We start from the raw sequence: 19,714 nt of genomic DNA on the forward strand, positions 1-19,714 counted from the left end.
AAATATTTTACTGATGGAGTATATAAACAAACAGTTTCGAATATATTGTTCTCTGTGTATACCTTTTTTGCCCTATTATCAAAAGCCACCTTGCCTGACCATGCCATGGCGCAGTGGATGGAGCATCGGACTGGGATGCGGAGGACCCAGGTTCGAGATCTCAAGGTTGCCAGCTTGAGCGTGGGCTCATCTGGTTTGAGCAAAGCTCACCAACTTGGACCCAAGGTTGCTGGCTCGAGCAAAGGGTTACTTGGTCTGCTGAAGGCCCACAGTCAAGGCACATATGAGAAAGCAACCAATGAACAACTAAGGTGTCGCGACGAAAAACTAATGATTGATGCTTCTCATCTCTCTCCGTTCCTGTCTGTTTGTCCCTATCTATCCCTCTCTCTAACTCTCTGTCTCTGTAAAAATAAAATAAAAAATTTTAAAAGCCACCTTTTTTTTTTAAACGCAAAGACTTCAGATTTTTCACTCTATTTAGAACAGTTGTTCTTATCCTTAGCTGGATATTAGATTCACTTATGGACTGTTAGAACATAGGAAGACTGTGCCCCACCCCAAGCCAATGTAATCAGTATCTCTGGGGGTTAGGCATAGTATTGTTTTAAAATTCTTCAGGTGATTCTAATGAGCAGCCAGGATTGAGAACTACTGAAATAAGCAATTGTCTTTGAAAAGTACTTTGTGAAAAAAAAAACCCAGTTGGAAAAACATCCTGTTTGAGGTGTGATTCTCTGGCTAAACCCAACTCCTGGAAGCCCTGAAACTGACCCCTAGAGGAAATTTAATCCGGATCACAAGATGTCCAGCCAGAATTCACCTCACTTCTCTTAACCAAAATAAAATCATGACTATTAGATAAAGGTCAAAACCAACACATGTTTTGGATGCAAAGTGGTCCTCAAGCAAGACTTGAGAAGTTTTAAGTGTTGAAGGAAGTCAGGACAATAGTGAACAGTGAACTCTGAGGTCAGTTCTCTTCTGGTGTGTAAATAAACTACTTATCCTTTGCTTCTCTGTTGAGTTGCCTGCCCAATTAGTTAATACAGTGACTGCATAACAATCAAGCACTTCTAGGCTGAGAACTGAAAAGAAGCAGTAGGTACTTTATATAATTTGCAGACACTCCTTTCCTTTCATAACTACTACACTGAAGGAACCGCTGCATTGCTTTCTATCTCCTCTGCATTTCAGAGTTATGTATTTCTTTGACTAATATGAGAAATTCCGTTTTGTCTTTGCTTCTGATAATTCAACAGTAAATATTCTGTTCAAACCTAAAAGTTGACTCTTTTATCAACCATCTTTCTTCCCTACCCCTTATTTCCAACCCAAACTGTTCTTTCTCAGGGGAAATGAAAAAACAAAAGAAAAGAAAAACACAAATAATAGTGAGCTTCTGTTTAAGATTTAGCATGTTTCATTGTAAAACAGATTGCTTAATTAAAAAGTGTCCATTTTCTAATCTTTCATATAAGCTTCCAAGGCAAACAGTGATATCATCATCCAAACTATATACTAAGAACTTGAAATGATGCATGCTCTAACCTAGTAGCAATTAGCTCCCTCTGGTGTCAGAATTGTGCTCTCTAAATACCTTTTCCCATTAGGGAGCATCTTTCTATTTACTAGACAGGATGCTGCCTGATTCATGAATTGTTGAATAAAGCCAATTAGATACTTTTATTTTCTTTTTCCTTTTAGCAAGAGAGACAGGAAGGGAGAAAGATGAGAAGCATCAGTTTTTCATTGTGGCACTCTAGTTGTTCGTTGATAGCTGTCTCATATATGCCTTGACCAGGGGACTACAGCAGAGCGAGTGACTCCTTGCTCAAGCCAGCGACCTTGGGCTCAAGCCAGCAACCTTGGGCTTCAAGCCAGTGACCTTTGGGCTTGTAAAGCCAGTAGCCACTGCCACCATCACAGCCGCCTGGCCCATGCAGGTTCGCGTTTGATTCGGACAGTCGGTAATGAAACAACAGAGCCAAGAACTGGTAGGCCATTGCCTTTAATTCTAGCTTGCACGCAGCAGGGAAGTAAAAACACACACTGGGCTCTAAAACCCACTCACCAGTGCTCACGAAGCTACTGACTTATCCGAGTTTCCTAGAATCAAAGGTTTCTAGCTCACTAGCCTTATTCACCTCTGTTTCCCATCTCCTTCTCTCTGCACAAACTCTGCACAAACTGGCTTCTCCTTCAGCATTCTGCCATTTTGGCTGCTTCTCCTCTCCTCCATGTGGCCTTTATCTGCTCTCCTCCTAGAACATAATACCTCTTCTCCCAGAACAACTTGATCTTTCCTTTTAAAACCTTTTGGTGTGAAAGCCCTCCCACAACAGACAGTAACATAATCATGCCCATCCCAAGCAAGAAGGGCAATTAATATCATCACCTGGGCAATGGGCTTCCACGTGGGCAGTGCCATCTTTAACAAAGTGAGCATAATATATTTTATCTGCCCAACAGGGCTCAAGCCAGCGATCATGGGATCATGTCTACAGTTCCAAGCTCAAGCCGGTGACCCTGCACTCAATCTGGTGAGCCCATGCTCAAGCCAGATGAGCCAGTGTTCAATCCAGCGACCTCAAGGTTTGGAACCTGGGTCCTCAGCGTTCCATGCTTACACTCTGTCCACTGCACTACCACAAGTCAGTCAAGAATATTTTTATTATCCTCAAAAGAAACCCAGTACCCATAAGCAGTCATTTCCTTCTCACTAAATTCCCTCAGCTCCTGGTAATCACAAATGTAATTTCTATCTTTACAGATTTGCCTATTCTGGATATTTCATGTGAATGAAATCATACAATATGTGGTATTTTGTGACTGGCATTTTTTCCTTAGCAAAATATTTCGAAGGTTCATCCATATTGGAGCATGTATCAGTATTTCATTTTCTCTTATTGCCAAATCATATTCCATTTTTGTTTATCTATTCAACTAATTGGGTTGTTTCTACTTGCTAGGTACTTAAATAATACTGCTATAACCATTCCTGTACAAGGTTCTGTGTGGACATGTTTTCACTTCTCTGGGATTAGAATTGTTAGCTCATATGAAGGGAGAGAGATGAGAAGCATCAACTCATAGTTGCATCAATTTAGTTGTTCACTGATGCTTCTTATATGTGCCTTGACTTGTGGTTCAGCCAACCCTGTGACTCCTTGCTCAAGCCAGCAACCATGGGTTTCGAGCCAGCGACCATGGGGTCATGTCTATGATTCCACGCTTAAACCAGTGACCCAGTGCTCAAGCTGGTGAGCCTACACTCAAGCTTGATGAGCTTGTGCTCAAGCTGGCAAACTTGGGGTCTCGAACCTGGGTCCTCAGCATCCCAGTCCGACTCTCTATCCATTGCACCACTGCCTGGTCAGGCTGTGTTTCTTTTCTCTAGTTTTTTTTTTTTTTTTTTTTGACAGGAAGGGAGAGAGATGACAAACATCACTTTTTCGTTGTGACACCTTAGTTGTTCATTGATTGCTTTCTCATATGTGCTTCAGCAGACTGAGTAACCCCTTGCTCGAGCCAGGAACCTTGGGTCCAAGCTGGCGAGCTTTGCTCAAACCAGATGAGCCCGTGCTCAAGCTGGAGACCTCGGAGTCTCGAACCTGGGTCCTCCACATCCCAGTCCAACACTCTATCCACTGCGCCACCTCCTGGTCAGGCTGTTATGTTAGTTTTAAACATTTATCAACAGCAGGTGAGTCATGCCTGTTTCTTCTCCAGTCTATTTCCACCATCTACTTCCAAGGTTATATCCTGGAGCAGGCCACCACTTAAGACTATTACAATTCTATATCTCACAATAACCTTATCCACCTAGTCTTGCAACTTACTTGGTTTGTTACTCCCCAAATCTGTCTGTCCTGGTTTCTTGGGGTTACCTGGACACAAATGACAGAAGGACTGAAGTTTACAACCAACATATATGGAAAAGGTAAGGTATGGACAGGGGAGAAGAGGGTATAGGCTAGACAGAAAAACTGGTCCTAGAGTCCCTCCACTATCTAACTGTTCAACAATCACATGATATTTTAAGAACTCAAAATTAATCTCAGCCTGACCTGTGTTTGCTCAGTGGATAAAGCGTTGACCTGGAATGCTGAGGTCGCTGGTTTGAAACCCTGGACTTGCCCAGTCAAGGCACATGGGAGTTGATGCTTCCTGCTCCTCCCCCCTTCTCTCTCTCTCCCCTCTCTAAAAATGAATAAATAAAATCTTTAAAATTGATCTCAGAAACCTGACTGGGTTTTTATATGCAGAAATGTGTAAGAGCTATTTGTCTTTCAAAAAAACAACAACAAAATAAATACAATAGGATAGCTATTTCACTCAAAAGAAAAGCCAGCCTGACCAGGCAGTGGCACACTGGATAGAGCGTCGGATTGGGATGCAGAGGAACCAGGTTCAAGACCCCAAGGTCGCCAGCTTGAGCACGGGCTCATCTGGTTCGAGCAAAGCTCACCAGCTTGAACCCAAGGTCGCTGGCTTGAGCAAGGGGTTAATCGGTCTGCTGAAGGTCCATGGTCAAGGCACATATGAGAAAGCAATCAATGAATAACTACGGTGTCACAACAAAAAACTGATGATTGATGCTTCTCATCCCTCTTCGTTCCTGTCTGTCTGTCCTGTCTGCCCCTCTCTCTGACTCTCTCTCTGTTCCTGTAAAAAAATAAAACAGGCCCTGGCCGGTTGGCTCAGCAGTAGAGCGTTGGTATGGTGTGCAGGAGTCCCGGGTTCGATTCCTGGTGGGGGCACACAGGAGAAGCGCCCATCTGCTTCTCCACCCCTCCCCCTCTACTTCCTCTCTGTCTCTCTCTTCTCCTCCCGCAGCCGAGGCTCCATTGGAGCAAAGATGGCCCGGGCGCTGGGGATGGTTCTGTGGCCTCTGCCTCAGGCGCTAGAATGGCTCTCGATGCAACAGAGTGACGCCCCAGAGGGGCAGAACACCGCCCCCTGGTGGGCATGCCGGATGGATCCTGGTTGGGTGCATGCGGGAGTCTGTCTGACTGCCTCCCCGTTTCCAGCTTCAGAAAAATGAAAAAAAAAATAAATAAATAAATAAAAATAAAACAAAATAAATGAAAAGAAAGGAAAGCCAAAGCCCTTCTTATGTACAAGACATTACATGATCCTACTTCTAGCTATCTGTCTGCCTTCATATCCTGACTCTTCTTCCCCCTTAATGTTGTTTCTCCAGTAATAATGGATTCCTTGCTGTTCTTTAAACATCCAAAACATACCTTCAAAATAGGACCTTTGCATTTACTCTGTTTTTTCTTCTTTTTCCAAGTGAGAGGAGGGGAGATAGAGAGACAGACTCCTGCATGCGCCCTGACCGGGATCCACTGGGCATCCCCTGTCTCGGGCTGATGCTCTGCCCATCTGAGGCCATGTTCACAACTGAGCTATTTTTAGCATCTGAGGCAGAGGTTTCATGGAGCCATTCTCAGTGTCCAGAGCCAATGCTCTCGAACCGATCAAGCCATGTCTGCGGGAGGGAAAGAAAAAGAGAGAAAAGGGGGAGGGGAAGGGGAGTAGAAACAGAGGACTGCTTCTCCTGTGTGCCCTGACCAGGAATCAAACCCAAGACATCCACATGCTGGGCTGACCACTCTACCACTGAGCTAATTGGCCAGGGCCTACATTTACTTTTCTACTTTTCTAGAATTCTCCTTTTTGTGTCTCCCTTTTTTCATTCAGGCCTTTGGACAAGTGTTATTTCTTAGAAAGGCTCTTGCTGACACCACTGTCTAGAACAATACTCCCTTCTCCAATATGTGACTCTCTTTCCCCTTATCTTCTTTATTATTCTTCATAACACTTATTATCCTGTATTAACAGTAGTCGGCAAACTCATTAGACAACAGAGCCAAATATCAACAGTACAATGATTGAAATTTCTTTTGAGAGCCAAATTTTTTAAACTTAAACTATATAGGTAGGTACATTCCTTATCGAGGTAGCGCCCACATGTGGTATTATGTGGAAGAGCCACACTCAAGGGGCCAAAAAGCCGCATGTGGCTCGCAAGCCGCAGTTTGCCGACCAGGCACATATCATATATTTATTCATTTGTTTATTTTCTGCTTTCCCAACTAGAATGTAAGCGTACAAGAGCAGGAACTTTGTTCTGTTCACTACTCTATCACCATGCTTTAAAGTGCCTGACACATTGTTGACACTCATTTAGTATTGGTTGAATACATGAATAAATAAAGTTCACTGACATGTCTCCTTTTTCTTCCTTCCTCAGTTAATCTCAGTAAAAATAGAATAAAATGTTGGCAAAGAAGAATCTCAGCCAACAGCAGATCTCAGACTTACCTGGAACCTCAAGAATGCTGGCACACTCCACTGAACAAGTTCTCTGGGGTTTTTAAGAATAACTGTATTAGTCCATTCAACCACTGTCTTATAAAATTTACAATCCTTGACCCACTTTCTTTTTGTGGTTCTCACCTAGCCAAACAAATTCTGGAGCCCTGGATCAATCCAACTGTTTTCTTTTCTGCATTCAAACAGGCTGAAAAGCACTACTGAACCCTGGCCGGTTTGCTCAGTGGTAGAGCGTCGGCCTGGCGTGCAGAAGTCCCGGGTTCGATTCCTGGCCAGGGCACACAGGAGAAGCACCCATCTGCTTCTCCACCCCTCCCCCTCTACTTCCTCTCTGTCTCTCTCTTCCCCTCCCGCAGCGAGGCTCCATTGGAGCAAAGATGGCCCAGGCGCTGGGGATGGCTCCTTGGCCTCTGCCCCAGGTGCTAGAGTGACTCTGGTCGCAACAGAGTGACGCCTCGAATGGGCAGAGCATCGCCCCCTGGTGGGCGTGCCGGGTGGATCCCGGTCGGGCGCATGCGGGAGTCTGTCTGACTGTCTCTTCCCGTTTCCAGCTTCAAAAAAATAAATTTAAAAAAAAAAAGCACTACTGAAAAAAAATCAAGCCTGACTGGGCAGTGGCGCAGTGGATAGAACGTTGGACTGGGATGTGGAATACCTTGGTTCGAGACCCTGAGGTTGCCAACTTGAGCAAGGGCTCATCTGGTTTGAGCAAAAAGCTCACCAGCTTGAGCCTAAGGTTGCTGGCTCCAGCAAGGGGTTACTCGGTCTGCTGAAGGCCCGGGGTCAAGGCACGTATGAGAGGGCAATCAATGAACAATTAAGGTGTTGCAATGATGCCTGGCCTGTGGTGGTGCAGTGGATAAACCTTCAGCCTGGAATGCCAAGGTTGCTGGTTCAAAACCCTGGGCTTCCCTGGTCAAGGCACAAATAACAAGCAAGTAATGGGAGACACCTGAAGATGGCAGCAGAGTAGGCAGACTCCCAGCTCACACCACTGAACTGGATTATAAACTAATTTATGAACAATCAGTGTGAAAAACCAAATCTGGACTACAAGAACAGCTCTCAAAAACCAAGGGGCAAAGAAGAAGCCACAACAAACCTGGTAGAGAGCGCCTGAATCTCCCCTGCTTACAGGAATGGGGGGGGGGTGAGGCTGAAAGCCCAGAAGGGAATCTCAATCCAAGGAATAGAGCAGTAAATACTGCTCACAGCCACTTGCCTGGCAACCAGGGAATGAGGTGTGTTGAAAGGGCCGGCTTGTCTTCCAAAAAGAAAGGAGAGAGAGAGAGACAGACGGTGAGGGGCAGAGGAATGCAGGGGATGACCTGAAAAGTTGACTCATTCAGTGCTGGAATCGGCCATAGCTGGGGGAGGGCCTGATCCTTCTACAAAGCAAGAAAGCAATGAATAACTAACATGAAGCAACTATGAGTTGATACTTCCCATTCCATGCTCCCCTTTCTCTTCTGTCTCTGTAAAATCAATAAAGTTTTTTTTAAAAAAAAAGGTGTTGCCCTGGCCGGTTGGCTCAGCGGTAGAGCGTCGGCCTAGCGTGCGGAGGACCCGGGTTCGATTCCCGGCCAGGGCACACAGGAGAGGCGCCCATTTGCTTCTCCACCCCTCCGCCGTGCTTTCCTCTCTGTCTCTCTCTTCCCCTCCCGCAGCCGGGGCTCCATTGGAGCAGAGATGGCCCGGGCGCTGGGGATGGCTCTGTGGCCTCTGCCTCAGGCGCTAGAGTGGCTCTGGTCGCAATATGGCGACGCCCAGGATGGGCAGAGCATCGCCCCCTGGTGGGCAGAGCATCGCCCCTGGTGGGCGTGCCGGGTGGATCCCGGTCGGGCGCATGCGGGAGTCTGTCTGACTGTCTCTCCCCGTTTCCAGCTTCAGAAAAATGAAAAAAAAAAAAAGGTGTTGCAACGCGCAATACAAAACTAATGATTGATGCTTCTCATCTCTCCGTTCCTGTCTGTCTGTCTGTCCCTGTCTATTCCTCTTTCTGACTTTCTCTCTGTCTCTGTAAAAAAAAAAAAAAAAAAAGGCTTGTTGGCCTTTATATCCACAATGAATACAAGTGTATTTGGTGTCTTCCGTCTTCTTTATGACTGACTTAGTAGTCAGGAGGCACTTGATGATGACATAGTGGTGGAGCTTGTTTCTCCTGGAGGTGCTCTTCCAAGGATATTTAGGCTGCCTTTGAAGCCAGTGTCTTTCACTGGCAGAAGGTGAGTAATGTGAAGATCTTTTCTTTGTGGCCTTGGACAACTTTTAGCACTGCTTTCTTTGCCTTCAAAGCCTTTGCTTTGACTTCACCTTTGGGAAGAGTGGGGGCTTTCTTCTTTGCTTTCTGCACCATCTTTGTGAAAAGTCAGGTCTCTCTTCTTAAAAGAGTACTAATCTGCCTGATCAGGTGGTGAGGCAGTGGATAGAGTGTCTGACTGAGATGTGGAGGACCCAGATTCGAAACCCTGAGGTCACCAGCTTGAGTGCAGGCTCATTTGGTTTGAGTAAGGCTCACCAGCTTGAGCTTAGGGTTGCTGGCTGGAGCAAGGGCTCACTCAGTATGCAGTAGCCCTGGGTCAAGGCACATATGAGAAAGCAATCAATGAACAACTAAGATGCCACAACAAAGAATTGATGCTTCTCATCTCTCTCCCTTCCTGTCTGTCCCTCTCTCTGTTTCTCTTTGTCTCTGTCACAAAAAAAGATAAATAAATAAAAAGAGCTCCTGCCTGACCTGTGGTGGTGTAGTGGATCAAATATCAACCTGGAATGCTGAGGTCACCAGTTCAAAACTCTGGGCTTGCCTGGTCAAGGCATGTGTGGGAGTTGATACTTCCTGCTTCCCACCCCCCTTCTCTCTCTCTCTTTCTCTCTTTCTGTCTTCTCTAAACTGAATAAAGAAATAAATAAATTTTAAAAAGTGCTCTAATCCCATCATGAGGGGTCCATCCTCACTATCTCATCAAACCCTAATTACCCCCTGATTCCAGATACCATGACCGGGGGGCTTCAACCTACAAAAATGGGGGGTCACAATTCAGTCCATAGCAACTTTCCTCTTTCTGACTTTCAGAAACATAAAATAAATCACTTGTCAGCCTTTTGAATAAGATCAAGTGTAGAAATATGAAATAAATATATATAAAAGGGTCCTGGTCAGTTTGCTCAGTGAATACAGCATTGGCCTGGCGTATGGACATCCCAGGTTCAATTCACAGTCAGGGCACACATGAGAAGCAACCATCTGCTTCTTTCCCCTCCCACTGCCCCTTCTCTTTCTTTTACCTTCTTGCAGCCAGTGGCTCAGTTGGTCTGAATGTTGGCCTCAGGCACTGAGTTTAGCTTGGTTGATTTGAGCATTGGCCCTAAATGGAGATTGCCGGGTGGATCACAGTTGGGATTCACACAGGTATCTGTCTCACTATCTTCCTTCTTCTCACTTAAGAAAAAATAAATAAAATCCATATATATGAAAACCATTATTTATCTTATTAATTAATGAAGAATCCAGAAAATGTTACAGGAATATTGTATGAATTTGTTAAGAATAAGGCATGGTGAAATGAATTTCCTGCCCTAGTTGGATAGCATGGTTGGTTAGAGCATTGGCCTGAAGCACAGAGGCTGCAGGCTTGGTCAGGGCACATAAAGGAACAGATCAATGTTTCTCTCTCTCTCTCTCTTCCTACCTCTCTGGAAAAAAATAATAAATAAAAAATTATTAAAAAAAGAATTTGTGGCCCTGGCTGGTTGGCTCAGCGGTAGAGCGTCGGCCTAGTGTGTGGAGGACCCGGGTTCGATTCACGGCCAGGGCACACAGGAGAAGCGCCCATTTGCTTCTCCACCCCTCCGCCGCGCTTTCCTCTCTGTCTCTCTCTTCCCCTCCCGCAGCCAAGGCTCCATTGGAGCAAAGATGGCCCAGGCGCTGGGGATGGCTCTGTGGCCTCTGCCTCAGGCGCTAGAGTGGCTCTGGTCGCAACATGGCGATGCCCAGGATGGGCAGAGCATCGCCCCCTGGTGGGCAGAGCGTCGCCCCTGGTGAGCGTGCCGGGTGGATCCCGGTCGGGCGCATGCAGGAGTCTGTCTGACTGTCTCTCCCTGTTTCCAGCTTCAGAAAAAAATGAAAAAAAAAAAAAAAGAATTTGCTAAGAGAGGCAAAAGTGGTTTAATATCCCACAGATCTTACAATACAATGTTTTGGAATATCTTTTCTGCTCTATTTTTCTTGTAAAATAGCTTACTTAGTCAATAGAAAGTCAGAAGTCCCTATGAATTCAAATCCTTCCAGCTTCTGCTAAACAATGCCTTACACTGAAACCACACCCAGCAATCTCTTTTGCTCATTTCCAAGACTTTGACATTTTCCCCTGACAATGGGTCCCATTTTTTAGCATTTTTAAATAATTTCCCATTGATTTGAGAGAGAAAAAAAAGGGGGGGGGGGAGAGAAAGAAAGAGAGAGAGAAGCATCAACTTGTTGTTCCACTTAGTTGTACACTCATTGATTGGTTATCCTATGTGCCCTGACCAGGGACTGAATCCACGACCTTGATGTGCCAGGTTGACGATCTGTCCACAGAGCAACCCAGCCAAGGCCCTTTATAGCATTTTTGGTAACACAACCAAAAAGAAGAAATAGAAATTTAATGTATTGCTAGTAGTAAGTATAAAGTTTTGTGAATATAGTCAATAGTATTACTAATAACTATATAAAATACCAGGTGGGTACTTGAAATATCACCTGAAAGCCATCTTGTTAAAGTATATGATTGTGTGGCCCTGGCCGGTTGGCTCAGCAGTAGAGCGTCGGCCTGGCGTGCGGGGGACTGGGGTTTGATTCCCGGCCAGGGCACATAGGAGAAGCGCCCATTTGCTTCTCCACCCCCCCTCCTTCCTCTCTGTCTCTCTCTTCCCCTCCCGCAGCCTAGGCTCCATTGGAGCAAAGATGGCCCGGGAGCTGGGGATGGCTCCTTGGCCTCTGCCCCAGGCGCTAGAGTGGCTCTGGTCGCAGCAGAGCAACGGCCCGGAGGGGCAGAGCATCGCCCCCTGGTGAGCAGAGCGTCGCCCCTGGTGGGCGTGCCAGGTGGATCCCAGTCGGGCGCATGCAGGAGTCTGTTTGACTGTCTCTCCCCGTTTCCAGCTGCAGAAAAAAAAATACAAAAAAAAAAGTATATGATTGTCAAAGCAATATGCTGCACACCTCGAACTAATACAAAATAATATTGGATGTAAATTGTAAAAGAAAAATAAAATTAGCCCTGGCTGGATAGCTTGGTGGTAGTCAACCTGGTCCCTACTGCCCACTAGTGGGCATTCCAGCTTTCATGGTGGGTGGTCGTGGAGCAACCAAAGTATAAATAAAAAGATAGATTTAAGTATAGTAAGTTGTTTTATAAAGATTTATTCTGCCAAACTTAGCGAAAATTGACATTAAGTACTTGGTAAGTAATTATTATATGTTTTAACTTGCTGTAACTCTGCTTTATAAGTTTGATTTTTTTTGTGTGTGTTTTTCCAAAGTTGGAAATGGGGAGGCAGTCAGACAGACTCCCACATGCGCCCGACCCGGATCCACCCGGCATGCCCACCAGGGGGCAATGCTCTGCCCATCCGTGCATCATTCTGCCACAATCAGAGCCATTCTAGCACCTGAGGCAGAGGCCACAGAGCCATCCTCAGCGCCTGGGCAAACTTTGCTCCAATGGAGCCTTGGCTGTGGGAGGGGAAGAGAGAGACAGAGAGGAAGGAGAGGGGGACGGATGGAGAAGCAGAATGGCACTTCTCCTGTGTGCCCTGGCTGGGAATTGAATCCGGGACTCCTGCACACCAGGCCGACACTCTACCACTGAGCCAACCAGCCAGGGCCTGCTTTATAAGTTTTATGAAGTAAAGTTACTTCCCTACTTTATAAATCACCATTACTGTGGAACTGGTGGGCAGTTAGAAAATTTTACTACTAACAGAGATACAAAAGTGGGCGATAGGTATAAAAAGGTTGACTACCTCTGGTTTAGAGCGTCGTTCCAAATTGGAGAAGTTGCCATTTCCATCCTGTCAGGGCACATACAGTAACAGATTGATATTCCTGTCTCTCTCTCCCTTCCTCTCTTTCTGAAACCAATAAAATTAGCATTAGCCTGACCAGGCGGTGGCGCAGTGGATAGAGCATCGGACTGGGATGTGGAGGACCCAGGTTCGAGACCCTGAGGTCGCCAGCTTGAGCACAGGCTCATCTGGTTTGAGCAAAGCTCACCAGCTTGGACCCAAGGTCGCTGGCTAAAGCAAGGGGTTACTTGGGCTGCTGAAGGCCCACGGTCAAGGCACATATGAGAAAGCAATCAATGAACAACTAAGGTGTCGTAACGAGAAACTAATGATTGATGCTTTTCATCTCTCTCCATTCCTGTCTGTTTGTCCCTATCTATCCCTCTCTCTGACTCTGTCTCTGTAAAAAAAAAAAAAAAAAAAAAAAAAAAAAAATATATATATATATATATATATTAGCATTAAAAGAAAGAAAAAAACCCATTTTGTTGAGTTTTTATTTCAGGTATATTCATTTTTAGATACATATCTAGTATATATTATTAGGTTTGGTGTAGTTTTTTTTTTTTTTGTATTTTTCTGAAGCTGGAAACGGGGAGAGACAGTCAGACAGACTCCCGCATGCGCTCGACCGGGATCCACCCGACACGCCCACCAGGGGCGACGCTCCGCCCACCAGGGGGCATGCTCTGCACCTCCGGGGCGTCGCTCTGCCACGACCAGAGCCACTCTAGCGCCTGGGGCCTGGGGCAGAGGCCGAGGAGCCATCCCCAGCGCCTGGGCCATCTTTGCTCCAATGGAGCCTTGGCTGCGGGAGGGGAAGAGAGAGACAGAGAGGAAGGAGGGGAGGGGATGGAGAAGCAAATGGGTGCTTCTCCTATGTGCCCTGGCCGGGAATTGAACCCAGGTCCCCTGCACGCCAGGCTGACGCTCTACCGCTGAGCCAACCGGTCAGGGCCTCGAATTTTTTGTTCACTGTGGGTTGGGGTCAATGTTGGAATCCATGGGAGTCCGAAAGACCAGAGTAACATGCTTTATTGAAAGGAAGAAAGGAACCCTGCCAGGCACTTCTCTGGGGAAGAAGAGCACTGAAACAGACTCTGAGGCAAAAACTTATTAAGGTGGGGGAGAGCTTTGAGCAGGTGTGCGTTGAGTTAGCAATTCTGGTATGCTCCCTTCTGCAGTCCTACGATTTCGGCTTCCTGGAACGCTTCTCTTTGGGGCGTCGACCAGCTTCCTAGAACTGTTCTGTTTCAGGGGCGATAGCAAGTAAGGAAGGGTGGAGTCAGATAGACAAGCAGAACAGCAAAAGGGCAGTTGGAAGTTCTGGTGAATTCATGTATCTATCACTCAGAAAGTTTGAAAGCCATCCATGTGACATAATGAGGTTCTAGAGTGAAAAGTGGACGTTTGAGTTTTCTCTTCCCTCAAAGTAGACATCTATTCACAGTGCGAGAATTAATCTGGCAGAGACTCAGAAAATGGTCCCAGTGAAAGATAAAGAACAGAGAGAATCTGTAAATATTTCATCATTATATTGTCCACCTTACACTACAGTTACACGTCCACCATATTTCAATAAAAAAAAAAATTAGAAGTTCCTTGACAGATGTTCTGTCTTTCCTTGGCACTGAAGTTCGTGGGCTGCCTTAGAGGCCACAAGAATGGAAAGAGCACCCTGGCCGGTTGGCTCAGTGGTAGAGCGTGGGCCTGGCGGGTAGAACTCCCGGGTTCGATTCCTGGCCAGGGCACACAGGAGAAGCGCCCATCTGCTTCTCCACCTCTCCCCCTCTCCTTCCTCTCTGTCTCTCTCTTGCCCTCCCGCAGCAAGGCTCCATTGGAGCAAAGATGGCCTAGGCACTGGGGATGGCTCCTTGGCCTCTGCCCCAGGCGCTGGAGTGGCTCCGGTCGCAAGAGAGCGACGCCCCGGAGGGGCAGAGCATCGCCCCCTGTGGGCAGAGCGTCGCCCCCTGGTGGGCGTGCCGGGTGGATCCTGGTCGGGCGCATGCGGGAGTCTGTCGGACTGTCTCTCTCCGTTTCCAGCTTCAGAAAAATACAAAAAAAAAAAAAAAAAGAATGGAAAGAGCGTCGGTGGAGTGGTAAGGCGAATGGAAACGGCGACCCCGCGGGTCCCACAAGCAAGAACTCCCGCTTGCAGCAAGACCGTTCTGGGAACGAGGAATCCAGCACCAGTACTAAGTGGCAGCAGTGTGACCCCGGGATGCGTCACTACCCGCGAGCAGAACACTGCGCACGCGCATACCCGGCCAGGGCGGATGCAGCAAGAGAGGTACCCTTCACCAGGCGGGGCCTCGCCTCCAGCGGCCGGCGGACCACACTGCCCAGTCGCCCTTGCTGCGTGTCCTCCGCCCCTCTGTGTCGTCGCTGTTCGCGTCTGCACGCACAGAGCCTGAGCAGGCGCCCGCGGGAAGGGTAAGCGCAGGGTAAGATGGGGCTTTGTCCTGGAGCGGCTATGACGGGGTTGGGAATTTCCTCTAGGGCTCTCTCTACGGCTCTCGGAACCCCTAAGGAGAGAGAGAGAGAGAGAAGGAGAAGCCTTTGGAGCTGGTTTTCTGCTGCTGCTCAGTATGCCTCTGCTAGTCGGAGTGTTTTCACCCTCACCGGAGCTTCGTCTGGTCCTTCCCCGGCCTCCACTGGAGAATCCAAAGGTCTAGCCCCCGGCCAATCCGCTATCCCCAGGCTTGTCTGAGTTACCTTCAGTGTCGCAGAACCTTTAGGGCAGCTCTCCACGTCCAGCCCCCAGTTCAAGCTTAAATGAGCCGCGTGGTTTTGTTTGTTTTGACGCTTGCTTGTCCCAGAAGTCTTTCTGACATCCTTTGCTAAAGTAGCTTTCATGCTCTTTTAAGGCCACCAAACATAGGTCTTTTATTTAAACCTCCTCTGGGCTGCTGCACAATTTCCTACTAATCTACCTTTCAAGTTTGAGTCTCATGATGCTTGTTCTCTTACATCCCTGTACAATGTCTGGGAATTGCGATCTTTCCCAGTGGAAGTACGGTCACACATTGTGTGTCTTTTGGAATTAAATACACTACCTGTAGTGGGATAGTACCAGCAGTTTCTAAGAAGCGTGATAATAGATTAGGAGTCCTGCTATCTGCTATCAGAGGGAATGGATATTCAGTGAACTCTTAGTAGCTGGAGGCAGCATTTTAGCCCAGTGGCTGTGCTAGATGCCTTGAAGGTACCCTGTAATTAAACTACCCGGGTCTAAAATCTGTTGACAGGAAGAAATCTGAAACAGAATAAAGCCTGATAGCTAGGACATGTTTAATAATATCTGCAGGTCGTCAGGGTTCTTATGTAGAGACAAATATACTTTGCTCTTATCTGTGAATTAAATGTAATATTGACATTCTGTAGATACTGATATGAAGTTTTAGCAGCCACTTTGCATCTTTTCAATCAGATTTCTCAATAACTTTTTTTCTAGATAATTACCTTAGTTATTTTATTTTATTTGAAAGACAGACAGGAAGGGAAAGAGAGGAAGAGAGATGAGAAGCATCAGTTTGTAGTTGTGTCACTTTAGTTGCTCATTGTTTGCTTCTCATACGTACCTTGATGGGAAGAGGAGGGGCTCCAGCTGAGCTCAAGCCAAACAATGACCACACTCAAGCCTGCGATCCTGCATTCAAATCACGACCTCTGGGTTTCAACCTGGCACCTCAGCATCCCAGGTTGATACTGTAGCCACTCTGCCACCACTGGTCAGGCTACCTTAATTATTTTTACTTTGATAAGTTTGAATGCTATAAACTTAACCACTTTTTTCTTTCTTTTTTTAAAATTCACTTTTTACAGAGAAGGAGAAGGAAAGAGAAAGAAGAGGAAGAACAGAAAGCATCAACTCCCATATATATCTGCCTTGACCAGGGAAGCCTGGGGTTTTGAACCCGTGACCTCAGCTTTCCAGGTCAATGCTTTTAATCCACTATGCCACCACAGGTCAGGCTTAACCACTTTTTTTCTGACATCAGCCCACATCATCCCTGTTAGTCTTATTACCAGTTCTCTTTGATGCCTAATTATAAAACCTTAGTCATTTTAGATTTCTCCTGTGCTTCATCTTCTTGTTTCAAATTACTGAATCTCATAGTTTCTTTCTTCAAAAAGTAACTTGGGCTTGACCAGTAGTGGCACAGCAAAAAAAATATTTTTTGTCGATTTGACAGAAAAATAGGTTTAATTTTTATGATTTATATAAGAGTATATATATATACTAATATATATATAAAAGTATATATATATATAAATATATATATATAAAAGTAATACTAATTACCTTTTTGCTCCAAAGTGACTTTTTTAAAAATCAGGTGTCTATCCTTATATATTACTATTTCTGGTACCAAGAATTAACCAATCAGCCTGACCTGTGGTGGCGCAGTGGATAAAGCGTCGACCTGGAAATGCTGAGGTCACCGGTTCAAAACTCTGGGCTTGCCTGGTCAAGGCACATATGGGAGTTGATGCTTCCTGCTCTTCCCCCTGTTCTCTCTCTATCTCTCCCTCTCTCTCTCTCTCTCTAATAAAAATGAATAAATAAAATCTAAAAAAAAAAAAAAAAAGTAAATAAAAAGAATTAACCAATCAAACAATGTATGTTCTAAAAATATTTGGCCCTGGCTGGTGGCTCAGTGGACAGAGTGTCGGCCTGGCGTATGGACGCCCCAGGTTTGATTCCCAGTCAGGGCACAAAGGAAATGTAACCATCTGCTTCTCCCCTTTCCCTCCTCCTTCTCTTCTTCCCAGTCTACAGCCATTGGCTCCATTGGATCGAGCGTAGCCCCAGACACTGAGGATAGTGTGGTAGGTCCTAGTATGTCCAGCCTCAAGTGCTAAAAATAGCTTGGTACTTGAGCATTGGCCTGAGACAGGCTTGCTGGGTGGATCCCAGAAATGGCACATGTAGAAGTTTGTCTCACTATCTCTTTCTCACTCTAAAAAAAAAAATTCTTGCAGCGTACTAATTGAAAATTGCTGCCCTAAGCCATTGTTATTTCTCATTGTACTACTTCATTTTACAAACATTTTTTAAAGATTTTATTTATTCATTTTAGATAGGGAGAGAGAAGGGGGAGGAGCAGGAAGCATCAACTCCCATATGTGCCTTGACCAGGCAAGCCCAGGATTTCAGACCAGCAACCTTGGTTTTCCAGGTTGACGCTTTATCCACTGCACCACCACAGGTCAGGCTACAAACATTTGAAAACCTAATATATGTTAGATTCTTATACAATAGCTATGAAAGATAGTCCCTGCTTATTTATTTATTTATTTATTTATTTATTTATTTTTACAGAGGCAGAGATAGACAGGGACAGACAGACAGGAACGGAGAGAGATGAGAAGCATCAATCATCAGTTTCTCGTTGCGCGTTGCAACTTCTTAGTTGTTCATTGATTGCTTTCTCACATGTGCCTTGACCGCGGGCCTTCAGCAGACCGAGTAACCCCCTGCTGGAGCCAGCGACCTTGGGTCCAAGCTGGTGAGCTCTTTGCTCAAGCCATATGAGCCCGCGCTCAAGCTGGCCACCTCGGGGTCTCGAACCTGGGTCCTTCCGCATCCCAGTCCGACGTTCTATCCACTGCGCCACCACCTGGTCAGGCAGATAGTCCCTGCTTTTAAGGAGCTGTCTTTCTTTTTTTTTTCTTTCCACAGAGACAGAGAGAGGGACAGACAGGGACAGAGACAGATGAGAAGCATCAATCATCAGTTTTTCATTGCGACACCTTAGCTGTTCATTGATTGCTTTCTCATATGTGCCTTGACCGTGGGCCTTCAGCAGACCGAGTAACCCCTTGCTCAAGCCAGTGACCTTGGGCCAAGCTTGTGAGCTTTGCTCAAATCAGATGAGCCCACGCTCAAGTTGGCGACCTCGGGGTCTCGAACCTGGGTCCTCCGCATCTCAGTCCAACGCTCTATCCACTGTGCCACTGCCTGCTCAGGCAAGGAGCTGTCTTTCAAGGAACTTTCAGAGAAAGAAAGAGTAGGAAATAGGGTGATAGAGTGACTGACAAGATAGAGTGTGATATAGGTTGTAGACTAGGTAAGCTTACAAATTAACTCTCCAAACCCAGAGGACAGAGGAATGGGGAAGAGTTCCTGAAGGAAATTATATTTGAACAGTCTTGAATTATAACAAAAGTTCAGAAGGAAAAAGTGAGGAAAGGTGCCATAAAAGAGTCACTTTTAGAAAAAAAAAAAAAAAGTCACTTTTAGGACTGACCTGTGCTGGCGCAGTGGTTAAAAGCGTCAACCTGAAACGCTGAGGTCGCTGGTTCGAAACCCCAGGCTTGCCTGGTCAAGGCACATATGGGAGTTGATGCTTTCTGCTTCTCCCTCTGTTCTCTCTCTTTCTCTCTGTGTGTCTCCTCTCTCTAAAAAAAAGAGTCACTTTCAGAGAACTGCAAATTGTTAGGTTTTGTTGGAGTATTAAGTTCAAAGAGGAGTATAGAAGATAGAACTGGATAGGTAAACAGAGGTGAGATTTGAAGAGCTTAATGTGGTAAGGGAAGTATACAAATTGAAGAATTCTAAGCAGATAGTTCCCCTGATTACAATTGCTTTTTTTTTTTAATTAAGTGAGAGGCAGGGAGGCAGAGAGACAGACTCTCACATGTGCCCCACCAGGATCCACCTGGCAAGCAATGTTCTGCCCATCTAGGGTTGCTGCTCCATTGTTCGGAAACCGAGCTATTTCAACACCTAAGGCAAGGCCATAGAGTCATCCTCAGCTCCCGGAGCCAAATTGCTCGAATCATTTGAGCCATGGCTGTGGAATAGGACAAGAGAGAGAGACAGAGGGAGAGAAAGGGGAGAAGTGGAGAAGCAGATGGGCACTTCCCCTGTGTGCCCTGACTGGGAATTGAACCCTGGACTTCCACACACAGGCCCAATGCTCTACAGTTGAGCCAACTGGCCAGGGCCGCAGTTGCTTTTTGAAAATTCATTCTGGCTGCAATGTGTACTTCCTATTGCAGTATACAAAAAACTTCGTTCTTCCTTTGTTCCTTTCCTTATTTTCTTTATTCTACCCAGAAGGGCTAATGCCCTCTCCTCATAATTTTTATCTTCCAGCATCCACTTCAGGTCCCATTTTCCTGTAAAGTGTCCTCCACTTATTTTAAACCCCATTAGTTATCCCCTTCTCTGAAATTCTAGGAATGGTACCACAGTTTAGTTGTTATTTGTTGCATGTGTGTTTTATGTCCCTAAGTAGATTGTAAGCTCCATGATGATAGGGAGTGTTTCATATGTTTATGAATAGAAGACATGTTAAACACAAAATTATGT

General features: G+C 45.9%; 1 protein-coding gene across 10 annotated transcripts in view; it reads left to right on the top strand.

Annotated features, from left to right (window-relative positions):
- The window catches only part of IPP (intracisternal A particle-promoted polypeptide), a 111,099-nt gene that overhangs the window by 56,280 nt on the left and 35,105 nt on the right, over nucleotides 1-19,714 (top strand). The window contains exon 1 of one of the 10 annotated variants that reach the window (XM_066269338.1): nucleotides 14,664-14,837. The exons of 1 other annotated variant lie outside the window; for it this stretch is intronic. The gene's annotated coding sequence lies outside the window, so the exon portion shown is untranslated. Of the gene's footprint in view, nucleotides 1-14,663; nucleotides 14,838-15,042; nucleotides 15,063-16,254; nucleotides 16,363-19,714 lie in introns of those variants that run through there. 8 more of the 10 variants (XM_066269341.1, XM_066269334.1, XM_066269343.1 and 5 more) reach the window with 8 other exon arrangements.

This window comes from Saccopteryx bilineata, chromosome 3, assembly GCF_036850765.1.
Source record: "Saccopteryx bilineata isolate mSacBil1 chromosome 3, mSacBil1_pri_phased_curated, whole genome shotgun sequence".
Classification (NCBI taxonomy): Eukaryota; Metazoa; Chordata; class Mammalia; order Chiroptera; family Emballonuridae; genus Saccopteryx; species Saccopteryx bilineata.